Source organism: Balaenoptera acutorostrata, chromosome 8, assembly GCF_949987535.1.
Source record: "Balaenoptera acutorostrata chromosome 8, mBalAcu1.1, whole genome shotgun sequence".
Taxonomy (NCBI): Eukaryota; Metazoa; Chordata; class Mammalia; order Artiodactyla; family Balaenopteridae; genus Balaenoptera; species Balaenoptera acutorostrata.
In genome coordinates this window covers 30,047,823-30,074,125 of record NC_080071.1, presented here as the reverse complement: position 1 = coordinate 30,074,125, position 26,303 = coordinate 30,047,823, and the positions used below count along the sequence as shown (strand labels likewise).

Sequence of the window (26,303 nt, the reverse complement as noted above, 5' to 3'; positions counted from 1 at the left end):
ACTACTAGAGCTAATCAATGAATTTGGTAAAGTTGCAGGATACAAAATTAATGCACAGAAATCTCTTGCATTCCTATACACTAATGATGAAAAATCTGAAAGAGAAATTAAGGAAACACTCCCATTTACCATTGCAACAAAAACAATAAAATACCTAGGAATGAACCTACCTAGGGAGACAAAAGACCTGTATGCAGAAAACTGTAAGACACTGTTGAAAGAAATTAAAGATGATACCAACAGATGGAGAGATATACCATGTTCTTGGATTGGAAGAATAAACATTGTGAAAAACACTATACTACCCAAAGCAATCTACAGATTCAATGCAATCCCTACCAAACTACCAATGGCATTTTTTACAGAATTAGAACAAAAAAATCTTAAAATTTGTATGGAGACACAAAAGACCCCAAATAGTCAAAGCAGTCTTGAGGGAAAAAAACGGAGCTGGAGGAATCAGACTCCCTCACTTCAGACTATACTATAAAGCTACAGTAATCAAGACAATATGGTACTGGCACAAAAACAGAAATATAGATCAATGGAACAGGATAGAAAGCCCAGGGATAAACCCACGCACCTATGGTCAACTAATCTATGACAAAGGAGGCAAGGATATACAATGGAGAAAAGACAGTCTCTTCAATAAGTGGTGCTGGGAAAACTGGACAGCTACATGTAAAAGAATGAAAGTAGAACACTCGCTAACACCACACACAAAAATAAAGTCAAAATGGATTAGAGACCTAACTGTAAGACTGGACACTATAAAACTTAGAGGAAAACATAGGAAGAACACTCTTTGACATAAATCACAGCAAGATCTTTTTTGAGCCACCTCCTAGAGTAATGGAAATAAAAACAAAAATAAACAAATGGGACCTAATGAAACTTAAAAGCTTTTGCAAAGCAAAGGAAACTACAAACAAGACGAAAAGATAACCCTCAGAATGGGAAAAAATATTTGCAAACGAATCAACAGGCAAAGGATTAATCTCCAAAATATATAAACACCTCATGCACCTCAATATTAAAAAAACAAAAACCCAATCAAAAAATGGGCAGAAGACCTAAATAGACATTTCTCCAAAGTGGACATACAGATGGCCAAGAAGCACATGAAAAGCTGCTCAACATCACTAATTATTAGAGAAATGCAAATCAAAACTACAATGAGGCATCACCTCACACCTGTGAGAATGGCCATCATCAAAAAAATCTACAAACAATGAATGCTGGAGAGGGTGTGGAGAAAAGGGAACCCTCTTGCACTGTTGGTGGGAATGTGAATTCATACAGCCACTATGGAGAACAGTATGGAGGTTCCTTAAAAAACTAAAAATAGAATTACCATATGACCCAGCAATCCCACTACTGGGCATATACCCAGAGAAAACCATAATTCAAAAAGACACATGCACCCCAATGTTCACTGCTGCACTATTTACAATAGCCAGGTCATGGAAGCAACCTAAGTGTCCATTGACAGATGAATGGATAAAGAAGATGTGGTATATATATGCAATGGAATATCACTCAGCCATAAAAAGGAACGAAATTGGGTCATTTGTAGAGACATGGATGGATCTAGAGACTGTCATACAGAATGAAGTAAGTCAGAAGGGAAAAACAAATATCATATATTAATGCATATATGTGGAACCTAGAAAAATGGTACAGATGAACCAGTTTGCAGGGCAGAAATAGAGACACAGATGTAGAGAACAGACATATGGACACCAAGGGGGGAAAGCGGCGGGGGGGTGGGGGTGGTGGTGTGATGAATTGGGCAATTGGGATTGACATGTATACACTGATGTGTATAAAATTGATGACTAATAAGAACCTGCTGTATAAAAAAAAATTTTTAACAGTAATAAATAATGTGACACTATTATCATATTCCACTTCTGTATCTTAAAAATGAGATTTTTCAACAACTAGGCTAACATGAAAACTCTCACCTACCCACAACTCAAGTTCTTTCAACAATTTTATATTAATCTCACTAACTTGGCATGAATATCAAATGACTTCAGTGAAGTTTCTTTCTTTAAACTGTTCCCCCTCCAGCAAGGCAAAGAAGGTTTTTCACAGCCAGGAGCTGTCACTTAGCTACTACCTCTGGCCAAAAGAAAACAGAGGAGAAAAAGCATTTGACATCACTCGGCACTGAGGCAGAGGCCAAGAAACCCTATTACGCACGCACAAGCCTTTGGCAAGGAGAAGCCCTGCTCTGCTCTTGTTTTCAGCTCCATCTCTATCTCCTAAATTGGTGTCTCCCAGCCACCACCAAAGTAATATTGTCAAAGTACGCAGCATGCTACCATATTCAGTAGCTACTGTGGGGTAGTAGTAAAATTGTAGTAAAATTGCCACAACAAAATGTCTCTTTAGCCTGCGAATTATTTTGAGCTAACAACAATCAAGGCCCAAAAGACTCAGGAAGAAACTCTGACCTTCCCCTTGAGTACCTAAAAGAATTCAGACAGACAGCCTGTTCACAGAATAGAGCTATCACCAGACATATCTGCAAAGAATATGGGCAAGGGGTGGTGGGGAAACTCTAGGCAGAGCCTAGAGATCAGAGCCCAGGCTGTGTCCCATTATCTCTACAATGTCCAGCAACACTTGTTTATCAACACTTGCTTTTCCAGCTCCATGTCAATCACCTTCCTTCCCCTTTGAAGTCCCAAACCACTACCGGCAACATCCTCTTTTGTCTTTAATTGACAATGGTATTTAAGATGAGGGCTTCTGCCATTTTGGCAAGTTACTCAGTTTTCCTGAGTCTCTCCCAGGTATACATGCTCTTAAACTTTGGCTTGATTTTCTCCTGTTAACCTTGTCTCTTGTCAATTTAATTCTCAGAGCAGCCAGAAGAACCTAGAAGGAGAGAGGAAAATTTCTTCCTCCTCAGCACTACCATAGAATACGATCTCCCTGGTAATTTTTAACATGATATCATGAGATCCACAGAGAAGGATATCTTGAAATGTAATATGCATCCCAGTATAGATAGACAACAGAATGAGCTGTATGGAGAAATCAGAATTGAAAGACATATTGATTCAGATTCAACTAACATTTATGAAGCACCCCTAGTATAAAAAAATGTACCAAGAAATTTGACACATTGTATAATTTAAAGGTCACAACTGCCTTCTGAAGTATGTAACATTATACCCATTTTCTAAGTCAGGAAATGTCTTCTGAATTCCTAACATTATTTTCTGCTTCTTGGAAAGTTGAATTAGCTGAGTCACACTTGAAAGGATTGTTGAGCCACTTCTGTTTCTCCCTTTGGGTTCCTTGGCACCGGCTCAGATGTGCATACCTTGGCAGAAAAAGCAGGGTAAATTACACTGGTGTTTCACTTTCTAACTGCCCAACGTTTGAACATAAAAAAGGTCAAATCTAAATAATGCCTGGAAGGGGAAAGAAGTTACAGAGCGAGACAAACAGTCCCACATTTGCCAAAGGTCAGCCTTACCTTCTTCCCTGCGGGCTGGAACTCTATGAGCCTCTGGTTCTTTCCTCTGGCATACCTAGCAGCCACATTCTTCTAATTTATTTCAAACACTTTTCCTTTCACTCAAACCCTGAGGCCAAAACATAATCACAACAATGACCACAACAACAGCAGAGAGAGTTCACAGTCAGAGCCACAGGCACTGTGAACAGCCCTTTACCTGCATGATCTGCCTTACACCCAAGTTACAGATGAAGAACGGGAGTCTTACTGAGGCAAAAATGGCTTGGCCAAGGTCATGCATCTAGTAAGTAGAGTCCTTGAATCCAGGTCTGCCTGAGTTCATAGCCTGGGCACTTAACCATTAGACCATTAACTTTCAAGCGAGAGGCAGTGACAGGCAAGGAATGCAGAACACAAGCTCCTTGGGGGTTGCCACTGTGTCCCGTCCATCACGGTCTCTCCTGCACCTATTGTCAGCAACCACTAGGTGCCCGATGAATATTTATTAAATGAATGAAACACCACTGTAACATGGAAAGTGACCAAGAAGCTGGTCTCAACATCACCACCCGGACTCAGGCAGGTGCTGTTTCCTCTGTATCCTGTGAACAAGCATCTCCACTGTTATTAATGGCTGGGCCCCAGAGAAGCAGTGAGTCTCGTGTATTTCCTGAAACTGGTCAAAGAACATACATCACTCACATGCTCACTACCATTTCAACTAGAAGAATCAACCACCTCTTATAAGCACAAAAAAGATGGATTTGACCTTCGCTTCTGTTAAACTCTCAAGACAGGAGTTAAAAATCTTGGTCACTCTTTCTGCAAGTCTCTTCCATTTAGAGTGTTCCAAAGACTGACAATGAATGCAGCCACTAATCTAGAGATATTCACTTACATATTTTCTACTTCCTCCAACCATTTCAAAGGAAAATAATCTAAGCCCTGCTCTTAACCACTTTATTTATTTATTTTTTTTTAAAGGATTTTCTTATTTATTTATTTATTTTTGGCTGTGTTGGGTCTTCGGTTCGTGCGAGGGCTTTCTCCAGCCGCGGCAAGCGGGGGCCACTCTTCATCGCGGTGCGGGGACCGCTCTTCACCGCGGTGCGCGGGCCTTTCTCCATCGCGGCCCCTCCCGTCGCGGGGCACAGGCTCCAGACGCGCAGGCTCAGCAATTGTGGCTCACGGGCCCAGCCGCTCCGCGGCATGTGGGATCCTCCCAGACCAGGGCTCGAACCCGCGTCCCCTGCATTAGCAGGCAGACTCCCAACCACTGCGCCACCAGGGAAGCCCCCTTAACCACTTTATTTTATGCGATAAAACAAAAAGCAAATAAAACATGATTTCTTGCAGCTGTTTTTGTTTCTTAATGTCTAGGGTAGAAAAATGGAAAGACCTAGCCCCAAATTCTCCATAGCAAATTGCCAGCTGGCACTTCCCAACTTCAGTGAAAAACTTCCTTGAAGTATGTGAATAGATTTTAATTCAAACAGTATTATCTAACCCTAAGTGACAGATATTCACACCATTGTCTATTTTGACAGAGCCACTGGGATAAACTGAAGAGCCCCCTAGGACCCTAAATTAGGGGAGAGGTCCCCAGTGAAATGGGAAAATTGTGTAAAAAGAAATGAGGAAAGGTGACCAAATTTAGTCTCGGTGAGACCCCCCAGAAGCTGGGCACATGTGCTCCTACAATTTGGTCATAGATTTATTAATATGATATCACTATGTCTGTCTGTCTGTCTGTCTCACACATGCCATACATGCAGACTCCACTGGGAAGTTTTTCTGTGTACCTATTACCAAAAAAACAACTGCAAAGGGTCTAGTATTTTCTATAGACAGATATTACACAAATACCAAACACATGGGAGTTGAGAGACCTAAAAAACATTTTTCTTTTAAAGCTACAGTTCATTGCAGCTCACTGGGAATACGCATTATGTCTGTGACTCCACAATAAAAGAAAAATGAGTAGTACCCAGGTCTTTAGAGAAAGTCAACACTAAAGGTAGCTTTGATAGAAATTACTCAGGAATTCAACTCCATAAAATTTACTTACAATTAGTTACAATCTCAGTGGTTGTGAGGAGAAAGAAGCATGGGTGTGTTAGGATCAGTCACACACAGATTGACTCTCATTATACATCTCACTTTATACACACACACACAGGCAAGTTAATTCCCCTCTCTGAATTGAGGTAAAATCATCTACTCAATGGGAGTGTCGTGAGGATTAAATAAGATGACACAGGTAGAAAGCATGGCACATAATAGATACTCAATAAATGTTACATGCTACCATGATGGCAGAGGCCAGGTCATGATGGCAAAAGGCTGTTAAAAATAATTACCAAAGAGAGAATATTCACAGTGCCTAGGTGAAGTCCCAGCACAGAGTCACCATTCATTTTGTTGAATGAGAGAATGCATTCCATATCCATGGATGACAAATAATGCTACATCAGAGTGGGAGAGCATATAAAATACATGAATAAATTCATCTTATAGCCTTCCAACTAACTGCACATTCTAAGCAATCCAGTCCTCTGAAGGTCCTGCTTCATGCTCGTTATCCTCTTCCCAAAGTTCAAACAACCCTGACAATATTAAGAGTTGGTATTTCTGAACTATTCTCTGAGGACCTAATGGCTGGTTTGGTCTTAGGTCCAAGGAGGCTACCCAAGAGCTCAGTTCACTGTATCTGGTTAAACTGCAGCCTTTTCCTCAAAGTCAAAAGAGAAAGTAAACACAGAAAGAAGCAAGGAAGGTTGAACAGATTGTATGATTGGCTGAAAACTAGCTGCAGTTGGCTTTGCCCCCATCCACATAGAATTGGGGCTGTTTCTTGAATGTAAGAAGTAAAGCATTTTCTGCTCTCACACTTTTCTTGGTGATTCATTTCCCAATCACTCTCCTGGTGGAGTCTCTATCCTTGCCAAAATGACATGCTAATCAGTCCTAATACACTACTTGTTTGTACCTGTCTCTCCTTTCCTCCCTTCTCCACCAATTCATATGCCACACTGTCACCAATGTATATTTCTAAGGTTCAAAATTTTACTCAAGATTCCCATCCTCTAAGAGAGACTTTGCTTAGCAGTCCTAACTGGATCAATCTGTGCTGAATAGAACCAACATTCCCCACACCAGTTCAATGTGATTATATTCACATCTGTCTGTGCATCCCTTTGTGAGAGTAAGCCTTGCTCCTACATTGTTTTCTGGCACATATTAGCCAAAAATCTCTTTCCCAGGTCGTGCCTAATACACACCAGGGAACAATGTAGGGAAATCTGTATCTTCCATGTCTTTGAAAGGCCATGTCCCTCAAGACCTTTCTAAAACCACGATTGTACACTGTGGCTACTTAGCAAAGATGGCTATTTCACTGCTCATTAGGAAAGTTGTCATATGCAGTTTTAGGAAATTGCTGCACTTAAAACTGGGAGCCATATTGGACACAAGGTCAAGCTGACCTTGTTTAACTTCACATCAACATTAAAATGATGTATCACATAAAATAAAAGTGCATCTAAGTTCTACTTTTCAAAGTCCTTTATGTACCACATTCAAAACCTTTGTATGCACAGCACACCTAATTTTTTTTCATTACATGATATTTACCAGATTTAAGATCTTATTAATACTTCCTTCTCCAGAAATAGCAAGCTGGGCTGTTCAGACCAATCCCTTGCAACCCTGACCTATTAAGAACAACTAAACTTCTCAATTTAAAAAATTCTAAAAGCAACAGAGTGACAAGATAGTAAGAAGCTATTAGGACAAAAACCTAAGGGAAATTGGGAATGCAAAGACCTAAGTAGAGCACCAAAGTTCTTTTCACCTTGAGGGCATCTACCATAGTCAGTAAATCTGGGTTTCTGGTTTGGCAGACTCCTGGAGGGAAGAGGAAAGAATCAAGGTCCAAAGTGGGGAATATTATAGGAGACACTGCCCATGTTAAGATGGTACCCCAAATGATTACATACATACGATGAGTGTGAACCATACATAAATGCTACTTCTACACCTAACTATGGGAAACTATAGGGAGGGTTGCCTTCGCACTAAGAAGGATAGGAGAAAAAAGGAAAGGGAAAACTATTCCATGAGAAGCTGTGATCAAGACCCACAACCATGACTGAAACCTCAGTTCACTATGCCTTCGTGGTCCTGGTGATCTTAAACCATGGACTTGTTTTAAGTGATAGAGTGGTAGTATCTGAAAATATCTGACAGAAGCAAATGCATAAACTCTCTGGAGAAACGCTTCTTCTTCCTAGGCCTCACGACTCACCCCAGTACTTTTTAAGAACAAAGAGCAGCACAAAACTTAAATACATAAGGAAAAAAGTTACCACAAATCAGAGTCAGTAAGAGACCCACAAATACTGGAACTAACAAATATAGATTTTAGAACAGCTATGCTTACTCTAGGTAAAGAAATAAAAAAACAGGTAAAATGTATCTGTAGAAAACAGGAAACATTTTATAAAAAATGACCAAGCAGGTTTTTACTTTGCTGTACACCTGAAACTAACACATTATAAATCAACTATATTTCAATAAAAAATATATATGTAATAAAAATGACCAAGCAGGTTTTTAAAAGGCCAAATAGAACTTCTACAAATAAAAAATACAACCAAATTAAAAACTGGTTGGAAAAGGAAATAATAAATTAGAAAGAGTTTATAAGAGAATTAGTGATTTGGAAGACAGGTCACATGATATTTAACATACAGCTAGAGAAACAAGAAATGAAAAATATGGAAAAAAGTTTAGGTACATGGAAGATAGAATGAGATGTCTAAAATACATTTAATTGTAGTTACAGAAGAAGAAAATAGAATAGGGAAGAGGCAATATTTGAAGAGGTTATGGTTGAGAATTTTCCAGAACTGATGAAAGATAGCAATCCATCGATTTAAGAAGCCCAGAGAATCTTAAGAGTAATTTTTTTAACTATAGTTATACATAGAATACTGAAAGTACAGAAAGATGAAGGCTAAGAGAAAAATCGTGAAGCATAGAGAGGGGGAAAAAAAGGCATTACCTTCAAAGTAAAACAGACCCACCATCAACTTCTCTACAATGTGAGCAAGAAGACAGTGGAATGATATCATCAATGTGCTGAAAGAAAATAACTGCTTATCGTATTCTGTACTCAGAGACACAACTTCCAAGAATGAGGGGAAAACACATTCATTTTCAGACAACAAAAACTAAGAGATTTCATCTGTAGCAAACCTTAAGGATCTTCAGACAAGAACTGAACGACTGCAGATGAAAGGTCTAAGGACAAAAAAAGAATGAAGAATAAAGAAAATGGTAAATATGTGTGCAAATCTGAAAGAACATTGACTCTGTGTGGTCATAGGTTAACAATGTCTTAAGATTTAAAAACACAGACTGAAAGGTATGACAAAAAAAAATGAGTCAGGAGTGGGTATATGGAGATAAAGATATTCCAAACACCTCAGATTTTCTGTGAGAAAGGTAAAAAAATGGATGAATATTTGATTTTGATAACTTACGTATATCCATTGTAATTTCTAGGGTAACCACCAAATAACTTAAAAATTGAACTTATAATTTCAAAACCATCAGGGAAAATGGAATCATAAAAATAATAAAGCAAAAGTCAAGACAGGAGAGATAAAGAAACATAAAACAAACAAAGCAATAGAGACCACAAACTAAGATGAAGATTTAAAAACATTTAAAAGTCATATTAAGTGGTTATGGGCTAAGCTCCAGTGGAAAGAGAACAAATATTTTCAGGCTGAATTAAAACAAAATCCTACCATATATTATCTAAAGGAAACACATTTAAACACAAAATTACAAAAGGATTAAATAAAAATTTGGAAAAAAAATATTATGCAAATAACCATTAAAATAAAACTGATGTGACTACATTAATATGAAACAAACTGACTTTAAGGTAAAAAGCACTATTAGATATGAGAGTCACTTCATACTAGTAAAACATTCAATTTACCAGAAAGTCATCACAATTTTAAATGTGTATATACCTAACAGTATAGCCTAAAATATTTATAACGCAAAAACTGACAGAATTACAAGGATGAACAGAAAAATTAATAATCACAGTGGGAGATTTTAAACATTTTCCTCAGTAACTGACAGAATAAGCAGGACCCCCCCACACAAAAAATTAGAATACAGGAGATTTGAGGATCATGATGAAAATCTTCAACAAATGGAAATTATACAACACTATAATCAACAATTACAGAATTCACATTCTTTTAAAGCCTGCAAAGAATCTTTGTAAACATTGACCATATACTGGACATTAAAGCAAGCTCAACAAATTTCTAAAGAGGAAAATCATACAGAGAACGATCTTCTATCATAAGCCAGAAATCATTTAAAAATAACTTGAAAATCCCCACATATTTGAAATCAAAAACACATTTCTAAATAATTACTGAATCAAAGAACAAAATATACTAGAAAACAGAAAATTTTATATAAAGTAATAATCAAATGCAAATGTTAAAAATTGTAGGATATAGCTTTTATCCCACAGAAAAATGTCGTAGCTGGAACATTAATTTATGGTTACCCTATCTATACCCAAATTCTCCACCTAGTCATACAGTAGAGAAGAAACTCATGACAGTGTGCCCAGAAATGTATACAAGAATATTTATAGGATTATTTTTTGCAGAAGCCCCAAGCTGTAAACAACCCAACTATCCAACAATGGTAGAAGAGATCAATATACTGTGGTATGTTTATACAATGAAATACCATCCAGCAGTGAAAATGAATGAACTGCTGCCAATTACACATACACAGTCAGCATGGATATACTTAGGAGCACACTGTGGACCAGAAGAGGCCACAAATAAAAGAAAATGTATTAGCATATTGTTTAGTCTCCATGTGTTTGTATTTTTTACAGTTTCTGTCCTGTAATTGGTATCTAGTCTCATAGCGTAGACAGTACGAGTCTTGTTTTTGTATCCATTCCACGAGACTATGTCCTTTGGTTGGAGCATATAATCCATTTACATTTAAGGTAATTATCAATATGTATGTTCCTACTACCATTTTCTTAATTGTTTTGGGTTTGTTATTGTAGGTCTTTTCCTTTTCTTGTGTTTCCTGCCTAGAGAAGTTCCTTTAGCATTTGTTGTAAAGCTGGTTTTGTGGTGCTGAATTCTCTTAGCTTTTGCTTGTCTGTAAAGGTTTTAATTTCTCCATCGAATCTGAATGAGATCCTTGCTGGGTAAAGTAATCTTGGTTGTAGGTTTTTCCCTTTCATCACTTTAAATGTGTCCTGCCACTCCCTTCTGGCTTGCATAGTTTCTGCAGAAAGATCAGCTGTTAACCTTATGGGGATTCCCTTGTATGTTATTTGTTGCTTTTCCCTTGTTGCTTTTAATATTTTTTCTTTGCATTTAATTTTTGATAGTTTGATTAATACGTGTCTCAACATGTTTCTCTTTGGATTTATCCTGTATGGTACTCTCTGTGCTTCCAGGACTTGACTATTTCCCTTCCCATGTTAGGGAACTTTTCAACTATAATCTCTTCAAATATTTTCTCAGACCCTTTCTTTTTCTCTTCTTCTTCTGGGACCCCTATAATTCGAATGTTGGTGTGTTTAATGTTGTCTCAGAGGTCTCTGAGACTGTCCTCGGAATAAACCTACCTAAGGAGACAAAAGACCTGTATGCAGAAAACTATAAGACACTGATGAAAGAAATTAAAGATGATACAACAGAGGGAGAGATATACTATGTTCTTGGATTGGAAGAATCAACATTCTGAAAATGACTATACTACCCAAAGCAGTCTACAGATTCAATGCAATCCTATCAAACTACCAATGGCATTTTTCACAGAACTAGAACAAAAAATTGCACAGTTTGTATGGAAACACAAAAGACCCCAAATAACCAAAACAATCTTGAGAAATTAAAACAGAGATGGAGGAATCAGGCTCCCAGACTTCAGACTACACTACAAAGCTACAGTAATCAAGACAGTATGGTACTGGCACAAAAACAGAAATATAGATCAATGGAACAGGATAGAAAGCCCAGAGATAAACCCACACACATATGGTACCTTATTTTTGATAAAGGAGGCAAGAATATAAAATAGAGAAAAGACAGCCTCTTCAATAAGTAGTGCTGGGAAAACTGGACAGCTACATGTAAAAGAATGAAATTAGAACACTTCCTAACACCATACACAAAAATAAACTCAAAATGGATTAAAGACCTAAATGTAAGGTCAGACAATATCAAACTCTTAGAAGAAAACATAGGCAGAACACTCTATGACATAAATCACAGCAAGATCCTTTTTGAACCACCTCCTAGAGAAATGGAAATAAAAACAAAAATAAAAAATTGGGACCTAATGAAACTTAAAAGCTTTTGCACAGCAAAGGAAACCATAAACAAGACGAAAAGACAACTCTCAGAATGGGAGAAAATATTTGCAAATGAAGCAACTGACAAAGGATTAATCTCCAAAATATACAAGCAGCTCATGCAGCTCAATATCAAAAAAACAAAACAACCCAATCCAGAAATGGGCAGAAGACCTAAACAGACATTTCTCCAAAGAAGATATACAGACTGCCAACAAACACATGAAAGGATGCTCAACATCACTAATCATTAGAGAAATGCAAATCAAAACTACAATGAGGTATTACCTCACTCCGGTCAGAATGGCCATCATCAAAAAATCTACAAACAATGAATGCTGGAGAGGGTGTGGAGAAAAGGGAACCCTCTTGCACTGTGGGTGGCAATGTAAATTGGTACAGCAACTGTGGAGAACAGCATGGAGGTTCCTTAAAAAACTAAAAATAGAACTACCATATGACGCAGCAGTCCCACTACTGGGCATATACCCTGAGAAAACCATAATTCAAAACAGTCATGTACCACAATGCTCATTGTAGCACTATTTACAATAGCCAGGACACGGAAGCAACCTAAGTGTCCATCAACAGATGAATGGATAGAGAAGATGTGGCACATATATACAATGGAATACTACTCAGCCGTAAAAAGAAACAAAATCGAGTTTTTTGTAGTGAGGTGGATGGACCTAGAATCTGTCATACAGAGTGAAGTAAGTCAGAAAGAGAAAAACAAATACCGTATGCTAACACATATATACGGAATCTAAAGAAAAAAAAAGGTTCTGAAGAACCTAGGGGCAGGACAGGAATAAAGATGCAGATGTAGAGAATGGACTTGAGGAAACGGGGAGGGGGAAGGGTAAGCTGGGACGAAGTGAGAGAGTAGCATTGGCATATATACACTACCAAATGTAAAACAGATAGCTAGTGGGAAGCAGCTGCGTAGCACAGGGAGATCAGATCGGTGCTTTGCGACCACCTAGAGGGGTGGGATAGGGAGGGTGGGAGGGAGATGCAAGAGGGGGGAGATATGGGGATACATGTATACATATAGCTGATTCACTTCATTGTACAGCAGAAACTAACACAACACTGTAAAGCAATTATACTCCTATAAAGATGTTAAAATAAATAAATAAGTAAATAAATTAAATAAAAAAAGAAAATGTACCATATGATTCTACTCATATTAAGTTTAAAAACAGGCAAAACTAAACTATGTTGTTTTGGAATACATGTATAAATGGTAAGATTGAAAGTAAAAGTAAGAAAATTATTCCTACAAGAGTGATACAGCTATTTATTTCTTGGGGAGAAAGGCAGTGTTGTGCTGGGGAAGGGGTTCTTGGGGGGCCCCTGGGGAGCAGCACCCTGACAATCAAAGCCATGGGGCAGATCATTCCAGGAAGAGGGAACAGCAAGTGCAAAGGCCCATACATAGGCAAGAAGGAGCTGACACGTGGAAGGCACGGTGATGTCCCTGGAGCCTAGTGGAAGGGAATGAAGTCAGAGAGGCAGACAGCCAAGATCCAGAGATGCAGGGCCCTGCAGGCCAGGGTGTCTGGTTTAGATTTTCCTCCAGGGCAGAGACAGGGAGAGAGGCAGTCCTGTTATGGGAGTTCCAGGTGCTTATTACACCTGTGCCAGGCAAGGGGTAGGGTGATGAGAGGAAGCCTCAAAAAGAGGGAACCTGAGCTGCACTCTGAAGCAATGAGAATGAGTCAAAAGCAGAGTAAAAATGATGGGGGCAGGGCCTGAGTCAGACTGTGCACAGAACTCTGAGAGCAGTGACTTACGACTGGAGCGTAACAGGCAAGGAAGGGATTGAGCAAGTCCTGCTGAGCTCTGTGAACTTGAGGCCATGGGGAACCAAGGTTCAGGCCATTTACAAACCATTGCAGGCCCTAGGTCTCTAACTTGGAGGCTCCACCCTAAAGCATATTAGGCATATTATCTTGTACCCACATCCCATATTAATGTTTTGTCTGTTCAAAAAAGTTTTAATAATTTTTATAACTTTCAGGTTAAGAATTGTTATCATAAAGAGATGGCAGAATGTACATCGTAGTTAAAGCCGTATGACAGATACAGGGAAATTCATTATACTATTTTCTCTTCTTTTGTGCATATGTTAAAATTCCTATAATAAAAAGTTACAACTGAAAGAATGATTATTTTTGCTATTGAGATTAAAACTTTATTATATTTATAGAAAAACTTTTGATTTTAGTTGAGCCATTAAATCATATCTTGCAGACATTTAATTACACATTTAATAATTTTAGAGGGAAAAAAGGATTTTATTTGAGATAATTCTCAGAGGCAGCAGACTACTTTTTAAGTATCAAAAGAGTTATACTCATGGGGTTTTATGAAAATGCATCCCTTACAGTTTTTTATTTGCTTGATTGTCTTCTAATGAATTCTTTTCTTTTTAATTTTTTTTTTGAATTCCTTACTTTTAAAGGGAGAAACTTAGATCGAAATCACTTAATGAGGATACAATGTACAAAGTATAAAGAGAAAAAAACAGGGGGAAAATGCTGCTTGCCTTTTTTCCTTTTTTCTCTTTCATTTATATGCAGATTTAGAAAACTGGCTGGCTGGCTATGGGCATATCTGGATGTGTTTCTCAAAAGTAAAAGCCTAAACGAAATAAAAATTTCTAATGCACCAAATCATCCAAAGCTCAAGAGGAATCCACGTGGTAGCTTAAGAATCTTCAGCATGTGGTACAGAATTTCTTAGGATAGAAGGGAGTTTGGAATGCAACGTCCTCCAATTTAACAAGAATTTACTACCTCAGCAGCTCACAGGACAATGAACTAAAAGATATAATAGTGCTTTATTAAGATGGGAACATTTTCCTTAAAGGTAACCATATGCAAAATAGGCTCTGTGGGTCAGTTCTGTCCCCTCAGTATCTCCAAAGTTACAGACTGACTGAAGGACATAAGTGACTTGCCCTCCCTCCTCTAAACAGTAAATGTAGAAAGGATAATTAGTAAATGCTTATGGGTTGTCTTAGTCAACGCTGCTGCTATAAAATACCATAGACTGTGTGGCTTACACAATAGACATTTATTTCTCACAGTTCTGGAGACTGGGAAGTCCAAGATCAAAGGGGCAGCAGATTTGGTTTTTGTTCAGGGCTCTCTCCCTGGCTTGCAGATGGCCACCATCTAGCTGTGTGCTCACGTGACCTCTTTGTGTGAGCAGAGAGAGCGAGCTCCGGTGCCTCTTCCTCCTCTTATAAGGCCACTGATCCCATCATGCAGGTACCACCCCCATGACCATTTCTAACCCTAAGGCCATCATATTAGGAGTTAGGGCTTCAACATATAAATTTTGGAGAGACACACACATTCGGTCCTTAACACTGGTTAGTACCAGTTCCACAGTGTGGTCTGATAAACGCCTGCAGTGAAGCTGCACCAGATGCCTGAGCCAGGGCTCTAAACCTCTGCTTTCTACCTAGCTGCCCACTTAGGTAGCCATTCACTGCACGGTGAAGGCGTGTCCCAACCCAGCAGCTTTGGGCACTGAAGAGTGACCTCACTCTACTGACACTTCTTTCCTAGAAAAGGCAATCTATAATGCCCCACGCCCTCCCTGCCTGCCACCCCACACATACATAAACATAGCCCATCCAAAGAAATGAATAAATACACTTCCAGACAATTATTTCACACTTTCTCCTCTCTCTTCTCAAAATTCCAATACCTTGTCCTCCCTCCTTACTGTCCGCTGATTACCCCATCTCCTATTTCACTAAGATGGTAGAAGTGATCTCTTGACTTCTCCCAATGGCTCAACAGGACTCTACCTGCCTGCATCCCGGCTCAGGTTCTCTGGCTTCCCTCCTGGCCGTGCTCCTACTGAAGGCAACTGGTACGTGGGCACCGTATTCCTGCTCCTCCTGACTAGGCAGGGATACAGCTCTCGTCATCTCTCCCCTCTCTCACATCATCCATTTCTCCCCCTCTGCTGGATCAGTCCCATTGGCACACAATTATGCCTTAATTTTCCCCTCCTTAAAAAAAGTCTTATTGTAAATCAACTGTACTTCAATTTACAAATCAACAAAAATTTAAAAATAAAAAAAGTTTTAACCCCACATCCCTCCTTGAGTTACCTCCCTCTTTCCCGGAACCACTCTTTTACAACAAACTCCTTGAAAGTTCCCCATATTCCATTTTCTCTCCTCCCATTTTCTCTTGAGCCTTCTTAGATTGAGGTTTCACCCCCGCCACTCCATCCAAACTCCTCTTGTCAAAGATACCAACGACTTTCATGACACCCATGACCAAATAAAATGGTCTCTTCTCAGTCCTCGACTTACATGACCCATCAGCCGTGTCTGACTGTGGTTGGTCGCTAGCACCTTCTTCTTCCGGCTTTCTCCTGCTTACTCTCCCTCCTTCGCCATCTCCTCTATTAGCTCCTTCCTAACGCCACTGTCTCTAACACGAGCACACCCCGAGGGCTCAGGCCTCAGACGCTTTCTCCTCTTACCCTCATTCTCTTTCTGATCTCACAGTCTCCGGGCTGTAAATACCATCTATTATTCACTGACAGTTGCCACATTTATACCTGCAGACTTGTCCCTAACCTCCCTATTCGTATACCCAGCGGCCTAGGACACCCCTCCAGCATGCACAAACTTGACACAACCAAAACTGAGACCCCAGCTTGTTCCTAGACCTGCTCCTCTCTCACTTTCCTCAACTCAGCAAATGGCAACTCCCGCCTTCCACCTGCTGGGCCAAATCCTGCGGGGCAATGTTGAATTGCTCACTTGCTCTCGCATAACAACCAATCTCTCGGTAAATTCTGTTTAGCCTCAAAATAAATCCAGAGCTGAAACTTACACAGAAACAATACTAAAGCAACTAGGGCATAATATTAACAGCTGTTGGATCTGGATAAAGTTTATACAGAATTTCTTATACTAGTCTTAAAACTTTCCTGTAAACTTAAAATTGTTACAAAATAGAAAAGTTAAAATGAAAGAGAAAGATTTAAGAGACATAACAACTAAATATAATGAATGAATATTGATTAGATTCTATGTAGAAAGAAATACAGATATAAAAGGCATCTCCGGGATGACAACTATGGAAATCTGAATACGAACTATCTATTAGTTTGGTATGATAATGGCACTCTGTTTCTGCAGGAGAACATCCTTCTTTCCTGGAGATTCATGCTGAAGCACAAAGTCTCGTGACATCTGTAATTTACTTCGAAATGGTTTACCAAAAACGGCATAGGTAAAGCAAATAAGTCAAAAATGTTGATGAATATATGGGTGTTGGCTAAATTTTCCCTTTTTTATGTTTGAAGTTCTTCAAAATTAAAACTATTTAAAAATTCCTAAACTCTTCTTACGACTTCCACTACCACTACCTTGGTTCAAAGCCACGGAGAATTCTCCCTGGATGACTGCAGTAGCTTCTTCTACCTGGTCTCCCATGCCCCTCTTACCTCCCCACAATCCATTCTGAACACATCAGCCAGTGTGATCACATTAGAATGTTAATCAGACCACATCCCCCCTCGCCATGAGTTCAAAACCCTCCAATGGGTGCTTTCTCAGAGTAAACACTACAGTCTTTCCAGGGATCTCAGGGCTCTGTACCATCTGGCCACCCCCTTAGCTCACCTCCTACTTCTCTCTCCACCACACACCCTCAGCCCCGTACACCCCTGACCTCACATCGGCCAGGCGCGCTCCTCCTCAGGGTACCTGCACCTGCCCCCCCTCCGCTCAAGAGGTCTCTTCACCTCCTAGGCCTTGGTTCAAACGCCACCTTCTCAACTGTGACTTCCTGACAACCCCTAAACGCTCATACCCACACACACTCCTGACCTTTCTTTCAGCTGAATTTTCCTCCAGAGTGCTCCAAGCCAACTGATATCCCATATATTTTATTTACTTGTCCATTGTTTCCTCTCCCAGTGAAATGTAAACTATGTCCCAAGCACTTCAGGACTGCTGGCATACAGTAGGCACTCAATATATATTTGGGCAATGCATGAAACAAAGACTTGGCAAATAATCCCTAGAAGGTTGTTAGCGCTAAAATACGTGTTCACTCTTGCTAAAAACATTTACTGGACACCTTCTATGTGCAAGCACAGTTCAGGTGCTGGGTATTCAAACAGGGGTAAGATGGACCTTTGCCCTAGAGGAGTTTATAGGTTAGCTGATAAAAACAGAAGTAAGAGCAATGGACTGTTATTGTTATTATTGAGGGGGTACACAAAAGCGGGAACTGTCGGGGCTACTAGGGGAAAAAGAGAATGGGAGTATGATGCCCCCTTCGTGGAGGAGGTAAGGCCACACAGCTTGTAACGATTTGCTTCCAGATCTGCTCTCGCTAGACACTAAGCACAGTGCCTGCCATAAATTCCTCGCTCACTAAATGCCCAGATTTGCTCAGTGAGGGTAACTAAACAGAGTCTTGATGGATGAGCAGATATTTGTCAGGACAAGGAAAGGGAAAGGGCATCCTGTGTGTGTGTTGTGGGGGGTGGTGGTGGCAGGTAACAGTATGAGCAAAGGCCAAGGGGCAGCAACAGGCACGGCACGTCTACCTAGCAGTACAATCCCAAAGAGGGATGGATTTTTATAAATCCTCATGAAATTCTTAAGAAAAGCCAAAACTCGTTCAAGAAATGAGTCCACACAGAGGAGGTCCTTCTTTGCTTCAAGGGCAACTATAGTGCTGCTACTAATCATCATTAGTATGATAACAGCTAACGTTTATTTAAGTGCTTGCAAATGTGAGTGCTTTATATGTCCAGAAAAACTCTAGGGCCTCATTTTAAATTTGAAGTACTATTTTGACCCATGTTAAGTTTCAAGACACTGATGCAGGGTGAGTTGGTAAGTAATAGAGACAGGCAGGTAGAATGTGCACCCTAGACCCTGATGCCTGCTGGACCCTGTGTGCCCTGACTTCTTTGCCAAAATATAAGCCTCCTGATTCCACCACAAGGGCCTTATCCTGCTGTTCTGGAAAAGTGAAGGACTTTGGTGCCAAATTTCATGCCACTTTAAAAGTCAGAAAGCCAGAAAACCATGTTCTCTCTCCAATCTCCAAGAAGCTTTTCTTAAAAGGGAAGAGGTTTTAATTATTATTATATATTACTATATATAATTTAAATTATTACAAAATAGAAACAAAGCCTAGATAAAACGCATATGGGACACTAAGGTATTACGCACACTTGGAGTAGTATTATTTGACTAGGTAAGGGAATTCAATTCATTTTTGCCCTCCTTTAACACAGAGAAATTCAGATTGATCAAAAGTAATTACTTTTGGGGCTTCCCTGGTGGCGCAGTGGTTGAGAGTCTGCCTGCCAATGCAGGGGACACGGGTTCGAGCCCTGGTCTGGGAAGATCCCACGTGCCGCGGAGCAGCTAGGCCCGTGAGCCACAATTGCTGAGCCTGCGTGTCTGGAGCCTGTGCTCCTCAACGAGAGGCCGCGATAGTGAGAGGCCCGCGCACCGCGATGAAGAGTGGCCCCCGCTTGCCGCAATTGGAGAAAGCCCTCGCACAGAAACGAAGACCCAGCACAGCCATAAATAAATAAATAAATAAATAAATAAATAAATAATAAACCCAAAGTTTAAAAAAAAAGTAATTACTTTTCTTGAACTCTTACTATGTGTTAGGCATAGAAACATAGAAATTATTTTAGGTACTAGGTACTTCATAGAAATTATTTTATTTAATCATTATGACAAGTCTGCCAAGTTTTTAAGATTATTAGCCTTTTTACAGATAGAGAAACTGAGGTTTAGAGACTGAAGTAAAGAAACACTGTCATTTATCCACCAAGGAAAGCGGTCCTAATTTTCCAACTAACATCTGACACAGAACCCAGCATGTAGTAAATGCTCAAAAATGTTTACTGAACCACATAAGTATTGGGAAGAAACAGAAATAAGAATTTTAAACTCGTGAAGCAAGAGAAGCTTTTAGACTTTAGTACACCAGAGGTTTGGCCAGGATTCATTTAAACCCTTCATAATTCAAGATAAAAACAATATTTTATTTTGAATTGATCAACTTTAAATTATATACACAGGTTCAAGTCCACTTCAGAATTAGAATCAACAAGGATGGAAATCAGCTTAAATTGGACACATTTTCACAACTAAAATTAATAATGGGAGAGAAAATCGCAGATGAGAACTACCATCTGAATGAATAACAGAAGAAAAAGAAGAGTGTCCTTTGAAAAGGACACATAAAAAACAACTTTGGAGGAAATTCTGCATCTGGCAACTTCTTGAGGTCCATATGGACCTATCAACTAGTGTTACAGGTACAAATTTAAGACTCTCACACCTTATCTCACAAAATAGGGCATGTACCACATTCCCCATACACTGAGAATTTCTTACTTGGTTTCCATTTTCCTGGAAACGGTATCCCAATCTTCAGGTCATTGGGTTGGACCTGAGAAAAGCCGGAAAGCACTTCTACAATGCCTGCCCCCTCCAGCCGGTCATCTATGCCTGTCCCCACTCTCCCACCCACAGAGAAGAAAGAGACACCTAAAAGAAAGATCAGTGATGGCTGTGGATGAAAGCTGGTTTCCACTGATAGGAGCACCAAATAAGATACAGCGTAAGTAATGAATCTGCACACTTAATGACTCTCCCAGCATCCAGAACAATAATAACCACAGTGAGGCTTAGTGGTACACACTCCATTGTAGGAAGGTCTGGAAGGATCCCATTACAAAATGGTCACTTGTTATTCCGTGGATATCACCAGACAAATATTGTTCCTCGGTATCCAAAGATTTAAATTCCATAAAGAAAATTCAATATTTTATATACTTCAATATTAATTCTGTCACTCAAATCCATCATAAAATGCATTCGCAAGATACTCTCTACATGGACCAATTCTTAGATTTGTTTATCTCAAATTTGGTTTGCTAACCCAAAGTACCCATTATAACATGATGACTCAGCCCTGTCCCCAGGGAGTGCTACATACGCACGTAGCCCTTTGATAAATTGTTGTGCCTTTTTCCCCTCTTACACTCTGAGTACCAGAGAACAGCAATTTTGTCCTCTTTACTTGTAAATCCCCCAGCACCTAGCCCCTGCCACATAAAGACCCTTTGTAACCATTTGGGAAATTGAAGTGAATTAAGTCCTGTGGGCATATGATTTTTTTCTGGATTTTCTGGGACAATCTAGATTTCAAATGTTCACCTGTCCCCAAAAGCATACAAGCATGCTCATGCTTTCCTGACTGCATGTCCTGGTTTGTTTTGTTTTGTTAGTGTTGGACCCTGACTACAGAGTGCTGAGTTTATGACATATAGCCAGTTATCATGGGTCCCATACCCTGATTTTTTTCTGTACAATATGACACAGTTGGTATAGCCAATAGTGAGGTGATAATTTAACTTGGTTTCCTTTCTTTTTCCCTTAGATGTTTAATTTTTGCATGTCTGTGGCGGGAGCAGGGTCAGGGGAGGAAAGGTCATCATGCAAATTCTATGCACTATATTATCCTCTTCAGAGGACCAGACAAAGGCTGGAAGGCAGACCACACAAGGAACACGGGAAGGTGCCTGCTCAAAATCATCTCTGTTACGTATTTACCAATGAGAGATTTATGTTCAACGAGCAAGTTTTTTTTTTTCCCCAACAAAAAGATAAACAAAAGGCTTCAGTCTTAGTCATACATTGGTATGAGGCACTGCTAATAAAAGCCAATTCCATTCTTAAATGAGCCAAGTACTTAGCAAACATGGGATTTTTGTGAAGGAAGGTAAAGTGAGGACATTTTAGGAAAAGGTCAGATGGCCCTAGATGTGTAGAGAAGAAAGGGTGGGAAGAAACGCCCAGGGCCTCGGCTTGGCAATAGGGCTGCAGTCACCTCTCGGCTCTTCCTCTCCTCCTCACCCTTCATGCTGAGTTCCCCAAACCCACCATACTCCTCAGGCGTTTTCCACTTCCTGAAGCAGGCTTTGGCACCCTCACTCGTGCTCTACCTGGCCAAAGTAATCACCCTTAAAAATTCAGCAGTGTCACCTCCTCCAGGAAGCCTTTCCTGCCCCCTTCTTCCCCATCTCAATCTTCCCTAGGACTACAGGTACACCTTGGAGATACAGTGGGTTCCGTTCCAGACCACTGCAATAAAGCAAGTATCACAATAAAGTGATTCAAATAAATTTTTGGCTTCCTAGTACATGTAAGTTATGTTTATGCTATACTATATAGTCTATTAAGTGTGCAATAACATTATATCTTTAAAAATGTACATATCTTGGTTTACAAATACTATATTGCTAAAAAGAGCCAAAACACACTAGTAACATCAAAGATCACTGTTCACCATAACAAATATAATAATAATGAAAAATTTGAAATTTTGTGAGAATTACCAAAATGTGACACGTACATACAAAATGTGACCGGAAGTGAGCAAATGTGGTTGGAAAAATGATCCCAATCGACTAGCTCGAGGTAGGATTGCCACAAATCTTCAATTTGTAAAAAATACAGTATCTACGAAGCACAATAATACAAAGCCCAATAAAGCAAGGTATGCCTATAGTGTATTTGAAAGACAATAAACTTGAGCTTCTTCTAATTAAACTTAGTCCTCTAGTCTCTAGAGGTTCAATCCAGTCACTGATCCAAATAATTTATTCATTCAGTAGACATTTACTGGGGTCTCACAAAACACCAGGCATGTGCTAAGCTATGGGAATGAAAAGATGAATAAGACAGTCCCAGAAGTCATGGTCTTGGTCAGTTTAGTAACAGAGAGAGATGCAAATAGTGAAAATAACAAGTCTCCAAGTGCACTAGTACAGAATTACTAACAGTGCCAAGAGAAAGCAATGAAGTCTGGTTCCAGGCTTTCATAAACTGGAGGTGAAGAGGAAAGAGCAAAGAGGCTATGATATGCAAATAAAACACCACAGTGCCCCCTTTCCGTATTTGCTCTGGATGCGGTAACATATAATGTTCCTGAGCTTTCTCTAACATTGTGCAGTTGAAATAACACAAGCCCCTGGATTTAGGCAACGCTGGGTACAAATCCCAGCTCTGTGGCTTACTAGCTGTGTGAGCTCTATAGGTACTTTCACTGGACGCATCTTTGCCTTAAACATTTTCGCTGCGTAACTAATTGGCTGTACGTAAGGCAAGGCAATTTGCTGTAAAAGATAAAATAACCGGTTGACAGTTGGTCTCATTTATCCATGGATGCAGTACTCCCATTTTGATATCACATAAATCTTAGCCCTCATAATGGTCTACACAGTGGCACAGAGTTGAACCCGCATTTCCCATAGAACTCTGCAACAGCTATTGAAGGACAGGTGACAATATGTCAAGAATTAAAAGGATCCTGTTTTTCTTTCTTCTTAATGAAGGAAGAAATTTTAGCAAAAAAGAAAAAGTACAATGCTGAACGAAGAGATGAATCAATAAGGAAAAAACATTTATACTATGAACAAAAAACTTCAAAGATAAGTGCTTAGGTACAACCCACAAAATAAAATTAGTTATCTGCACAGCATTGCCATGAATCTACACACATTTTAAATGTATTCAAATATTTTGTATTTTGTAATAAAGTCTTTTTATTTTTGCTATTCGTTTAACTTTGTTATTCATTTTCACTATTACATCTTTGAAGGCAAAATTGCCTTATGGCTAATTAGTTACGTGGCAAAAATGCTTGTGGCAAAGATGTTTACAGCAAAGATGCTTATCGTGGAAATACCAGACATGAGCTGTATGGTGCTGGGTCGGTTACTCCACCCTTCTTTGCTTTGGTTTCTACATGGGTAAGAAAGGCTTTTAAGACCTAACATATGACAGATGGTGGTTGTGAGGGTTAAGTGTAAAGGCCCCATTACAGAATCCGGAATGTAACATAACCTCGGTAAACATCTCTTTCCCCTCCCCGCTGGGGGTCTGGTTCTCCTACCAGCATTAGGTGTTCACTGTATCTGCAAGAAAACCTATTGTGATATAATCAGATATAAGATGAAAATATGCAAGTTCATTACATCTGTGGCTAAATACACTGAGTACAGGCATTATCAGAACGCTGCAGAATTAATCGACATGGCCAAGACTTGTATACTAACCTTTAATGCCAACTCTGCTGCTAACCTTGGCCTGGGTGTCGGTGCACCATGTGTGTGGCACGGCACAAATGGCCTCACTCACAGTATATCGCCTGCACAACAGTGTCATTAACTTTCTACACAGTTGAGCCCTAGGCACAGTATATAGCCTCCCATCAGTTGGCAACTGCTCTGAGACAGTATATAGGAAACATTTTAAAAACTGGCCAAATTTAAAGTGATTTTTCTGAAATACTTCAACTCGCTCAAATCATGCAAGCCCTATAGACACAGGCAGCAGCTCAACTTGCATTCAGAATGAAAATAACTGGCTTTAATCACTTTTAGCTAAGTTTTCCAATCTTATGGACAGCTCATTATGAATTTAGATTTGGGGAGGCCTGCAAATAAACCTTAAAGACTTGCTTCCCCGATAGTCACTTGGAATCTGTTCAAATCTTCCCAAAAGGGACATGGCTGGACCTTCTGTGGCTCTGTTCCAAGTGCCCACCGTTCCCACCACCACCACCTCACATACAACACATTCACCCCTTATATTACTAGGTGCTATATTCAAACATCAGGAGTCATATGCCATGTCCCAACTTTTAAGACAATTACAGCCAAATTAGTAATGACAGAAGATTCTTTTAAACCTCCTGTCTGCCCCTGGCTAAGGAACGTGGCCACCATGAGCTAATCACAGAAGGGCGAAGAGCCAGGAGGAAGCAGAAGGCAAGTGCCCCTGTAACAGCAGGAGGTGGGGAGGTGAGTGCAAGGGATGGGGTGGGGTGGAAAGACGAAGGAGAACGAGAGAGAAAGAGAGGGCAAACCAGACTGGATTCCCAAGAGGAAGCCACAAAGCGCTTGCTTCTCAACAGTCTCAACTACGGTTCTCCTGATGGCCAATTAAGATACAAGACCCAGAAAACCCCACGGCCAGGGCCATAAGGAAGAGGCCCTAGAAAGTAGTCACATCACTTAAGTATTACAGCTTAAGGCTCCCTACCTAAGATAATGAACAGCTTAACTAATAACAGAAACAACTGCCCCAAGCAGCCCACTTGAAAGGGAACCAGGCACTGAGAGACCCTCTCGTTTAATCCCCAGAATGACCCCATAAATAGGAGTCATTTCCCCTTTACAAAAGAGGCATCTGGGAAAGTTAAATTATTCGCTAAGGATAACAGAGCTTGAGCCAGGACATGAACCAGGGACATCTGATTTCCATCCTCAAATACGTTCAAGATCCACTGCCCCCTTACCCCTTCACCTGCACTTAGGAAGTAACCAACAAATATTATGTTTAACAGCCAACTCCTGTCCCCAGAAGCCATGCTGACCTCCTAAGGCTGCTCAGACTGTCCTGGCCCCAGCAGAGAGGGCTTTACCAAAGCCAGCACTGAGGGAATCCAGCCTTATTCCTCCCTCCCTCTTGGCAGAAACAAGCTGTGTCCTCCTCAGAATCGCCTGGGAAAATTTTAAATCTCTGTGGTTTGAACATATTCACTGTGTGTTCTGACATCTCTCATGTGGTGCTTCAAAAGCCTCGGCTTCCAGAGGCACAGCGGGCCTGGCTCCCTGCTGAAGTAGGACACCTTTTCTCATCCACTTCTGTCACATCGCTACTCAGCAGCCAGCCAAAGGCTCCGATGCTCTGAACTCAGATAGGTTTGGCATCTTTTTTGTATGTTGACGTCCCTGTGAGCCCACGTGGATCCTGCCCCCTTGGGGTTCCACAGAATGAAAGAGTTTTGCTCTAAATTGAGAAGCTGCTCTCCTTGCATCTCCTTGGATTTCTCCTCTCAAACACCAGAGCCACCTCTGCTAGGGAATGTGCCCACGGCCAGTGCATGGTTGTGACAGGCTACAGTTCTCCCTTGGTAACCGTGGAGGATTGGTTCCAGGACCCCCACGGGTACCAAGATCCTCGGATGCTCAAGTCCCTTTTACAAAACGGCACAGTACAGTCAGCCCTCTGTATTTGCGGGTTCCACATCCATGGGTTCCACATTCTCGGGTTTCACATCCACAGATACAGAGGGACAACTGTACTATTTGTTGCTTCTCCCGTTACACCAACTTGACTAACAGACAATTCAGTGATGTTGAAGGAAGCTAACATTCACCACCCCCTTACTATGTGCAAGACACCTCTCTAAACACCTTATATATGTTAACTCATTTAGTCTTCACAATGGCCCTATGAGGCAGGCATTATTCATATGCCCGTTCTACGAATAAAGAAACTGAAGTGTAGTGTGG

At 40.2% G+C, this 26,303-nt stretch overlaps 1 protein-coding gene across 3 annotated transcripts in view; it reads right to left on the bottom strand.

Annotated features, from left to right (window-relative positions):
* The window catches only part of CERS6 (ceramide synthase 6), a 319,455-nt gene that overhangs the window by 178,864 nt on the left and 114,288 nt on the right, over positions 1-26,303 (bottom strand). The window lies entirely within an intron of this gene.